A 4157-nucleotide genomic window follows, 5' to 3' on the forward strand; every position below is an offset into this window, starting at 1 on the left:
TAATAATCAAAGGAATGCCTGCCTGGCTGGTGGCCAGTGTAGCTCAGCAGTTGAGCATCGACCCAGGAAGCAAGAGGCTGCAGGTTCAATTCCCCGTCAGGGCTGTGCCTGGGTTGCAGGCTCGATCCCCTGTAGTGGGTGTGCAGGAGGCAGCTGATTGACTGTTTCTCATTGATATTTATATCTCTCTAATCCCTCCCCTTCCTCTCTCTCTAAAAAATTAATAAAAACATATTTTTAAAAAAGAATGCCTAATATTTATTGAGTGCTTACTAGGTGCTAGGCACTGTGCTAAGAGTGTAAGGCCTCACTCTAGGGTATGACTGGACAATGATGGATTTTCAAGCATATGACACCAGGTGAAAGAGAGGTGCTTTTAAAATCATACTTAGTATATAACTTGAAGGCATCCCTATGTATGGGGAAAGTTGTCAGTGGAGGAAATAGGAGGCCTGCACTATTTTTATTTATTTATTTACTAGAGGCCCAGTGCACAAAATTCATGTACAGGGGGTGGGGGTGTGTGTCCCTCAGCCCAGCCTGCACCCTCTCCAATCTGGGACCCCTCGAGGGATGTCCGACTTCCCTCTCACAATCCAGGACTGCTGGCTCCCAACTGCTCGCCTGCCTGCCTGCCTGATTGCTCCTAACTGCTTCTGCCTGCCAGCCTGATCCCCTGCTGGCCTGGTCCCCCCCAACTGCCCTCCCTTGCCAGCCTGGTCACCCCTCCTAACTACCCCCTGCTGGCCATCTTGTGTCCACATGGGGGTGGCCATCTTTTATGTTGGAGTGATGGTCAATTTGCTTATTGCCTCTTTATTATATAGGCTTTATTTTGATAAATTATAGAGCCATCATCTTTATTGGGCGTGGGGGTGCCGGATTGTTTGCTTCATTCATTCACTCATTCATTCAACAAGGATTTGTCGAGTGCTACTCTGAGTCAGGCACGGGCGGTGCTGGGGATCCGGCCATGACCCCGAATGCCAGAGCTCTGCTCTGAGAGCTCACAGTGTAGTGTGGGGAGACAGATAGCAAAACAGTAAGAGAGAATTCCAGGTGTGGTCATCCTGCAAACAAAATGGACAAGGGAGCATGATCCAAAAAAACTGGGAAGTGGGGTAGGCTCCTTAGATCTAGGCTGCTGGGGGAGGCCTCCTGGAGGAGGTGACATGGTTGCCTGCATCCCACCAAACTCTTCTGTGGCCTCCTCTGCTCATTCTTCCTCCTTCACCCACCGGTGGGCTTTGGAGCCCAGCCCTGGGGCTTCTCCTCTTCTACTCCCGTGCACACTCCCTCGGTGCTCTTGGCCAGTATCCTTGTTTTATCTATATGCTGAGATCTCCCAAATGTATATCTCCAGTCCTAGTAAGACCCACAGATTCAAGTGCCAATCTGATATCACCCCTGGGAAGTCCACCAGATCTCAAAATTAACAGACCTCGGTTCTCCACCTCCCTCAACCTGTTTCTGCTCCCCAATCCTATACTCAATAAGCCATACCACTCTGTACCCAATAGCTCAAACCAAAGTTATTATCATTATTTTGTATTTTTAAATTTTTTGAATGGGTAATTGCGGCAGGCAGGATAGCCCCCATAGAGACCCATATCCTAATCGCTGGAATCTGTGGCTATGCTACTTACAAGGCTAAAAGGATTTTGCACACGGTATTAAATGAAGGACCTCGAGATCTGCAGAGGACCCTATATTAACTAGGTGGGTCACATCTGATCCTTAAAAGCAGATAACCTTTCCAGAGTGTGGTCAGAGGGACATGGGACTTTGGGAGGATGGTCAGAGACATGCAACATTTCCGGACTTAAAGATGGAGGAAGCGGCCATGAGCCAAGGAATGTTGACAGCCCCTCGAAGTTAGAAAAAGCAAAGCCACAGACCTTCCTGTAGAACCTCCAGAAAGGAGCACAGCCCTGCTGACACCTTGATTTTAATGCAGTGAGACCCAGGTCCAACTTCTAACCTGCAGAACTATAAGATAGTAAGTTTGCCCTGGTTGAGCCACTGTGTTTGTGATAATTTGGTATAGCAGCAATAGAAAACTAATAAAGTAATATAGTCACATGATTCAAAATTGAAAGTGCAAGATAATATACAATGACAAGCCTCCTCTCACCCTGCCCCCACCCACCTGGTTTCCCTCCTGAAGTGTACCCTCTGCTACCAATTTCTTGCTATGTCCTTCCAGAGATATTTTATGGATATGTAAGTGAATAGGACCATATTCCCCCCTTTATTTTATACACATGGTAGCATACTGTACATACTGTTACACAGTTTTAACCCAACAATATGTACTAGAGCAGCAGTCGCCAACCTTTCGGACCTCACAGACCACCAGTGGTCCGCGGACCACCGGTGGGCAACCACTGCTCCAAAGGTGTCCTTAAACTAGCGGTCGCCAACCTTTCAGACCTCACGGACCACAGGCTGGTGACCGCTGGACTAGAGGATTTTCTTTGCAGCTTGTTCATTGTTTTATTTATGGTGTGAACAACAAGAAGAGATTCTATGGAAAGTAACCTCGCAGGGAGATCTGATCATAAATTCCTAAACAGACAGGTCAAGGTGGGTAGTCATGCCTCCGGCCTATAACTTCTTTAGGAAAAGGTTTATCTTTGCCTTAAGCAAGCCCTGTCCCTTGTTTCTGTGCACTTAGGTTAACACATCTTTGAAATGTCTCTTTTCAGACCCTTCAAGGAAAACCACTCCCAAGAGAGCACATAATCTTTAACTGTCCTGTAACCCAGTCCCCACCTTGCTTTCTCCCACCTGGAGATCATCTTCCTATGTTTTCTCCTTAATTCCCAATGCATCAAAGAAGCTGCAAGCTGTCATTCTGAGAAGCATCTTCTCAGTCTGCTGAGACCTTGCTTCCAGGCACAGCCTCTGTTATCTGTCTCACTGGCGGTACCAGGAACCTGACTTCCTCGTATTAAGTGTACTTCGTGTATTTCTAATACGATGACTTTCCTGAAAGTGTAATTTGTTAGTTCTGGCTTTTAAAAGGTGACATATAGATAAATTTCATAACTTATTTTTTTTAATTAAAATTTTCCACAGGTTTGGAAACTTTTACATTGACAATGGTTCCACGGCATTCCTGACCATGATTATTTAGCCAGTCTCTTCCTGAGGTCTATTCGCAAGTGTCACTGGACCCAAGTTTGTGCGTCTAATGCTTCAAAAAGCCAAAACTCAAAATGTCAGAGTTTGGAGTAAGGGAATGTTTATTGGTCAAGAAGACGCCAACCAAGAAGATGGGAGACCTCATATTGGCTCAAACTCATCTTGCTCAGTGGACTAGGTTAAGGGTTTGTAAACGTGCTAGTGGGGCAAGTTTTAATTGGGGAACCTTGGAGCTTGGCCGTTTATGGTAAGGGGCGACAACACCAGAAATTCCTCGACATTGGATCCTTCACCTCTGAAAGTGTCCAGCGGTCAAGTTCTAGTTATCTCCCATCTTTGGTTCTGTGGAGGGGCCGGGGCTTAGGGGGGGGTGCAAGACTTTAGTTCCGGGGGCAGCTGGAGGTCAAAGTTCTCTTTTCTGCGCATGCTTCTGCTGCATGACTTGCAGTTTTGTTCTGTTATCTCTGAAAAGCAACTCCATATCTTGTTAAACTGCTGGTTCTGCGGTTACACAAGCTTTCCTATCACAAACAATGCCGGGTGAATAAGTAACCTTGAACTAGCAGCATGGTGCCCAGGACTAAGTCTTTCTGTGGGACAAATTCAGGAGCCATCCGCGATCCTTCCTTCCCTTCATCCCCATCCACTTCGGTATCCCGTCCTGTGGGTTCTAGCTCCAAAACAAACCTCAGCCACCACTGCTTTCCTGGTGCTCCATCTCCACCCATTCCAGTGGACACACCCACGTGAGAGGCCCTCAGCTTCCTGTCCTTGCTCTCGCCCTTTTGGGGAAGAGCTCTCTTGGGGCCTTGGATTTCTCATCTCTAAATAGGATCAATGGTTGGAGGTTAATGGGGGGATGAGGACACATTTGTAATACCTTAACCAATAAAGAAATTAAAATAAATAAATAAATAAGCCTTGACTGGTTTGGCTCAGTGGATAGAGCGTCGGCCTGTGGACTGAAGGGTCCCAGGTTCGATTCCAGTCAAGGGCATGTACCTTGGTTG

This window comes from Myotis brandtii, unplaced genomic scaffold (assembly GCF_000412655.1).
Source record: "Myotis brandtii unplaced genomic scaffold, ASM41265v1 scaffold898, whole genome shotgun sequence".
Taxonomy (NCBI): domain Eukaryota; kingdom Metazoa; phylum Chordata; class Mammalia; order Chiroptera; family Vespertilionidae; genus Myotis; species Myotis brandtii.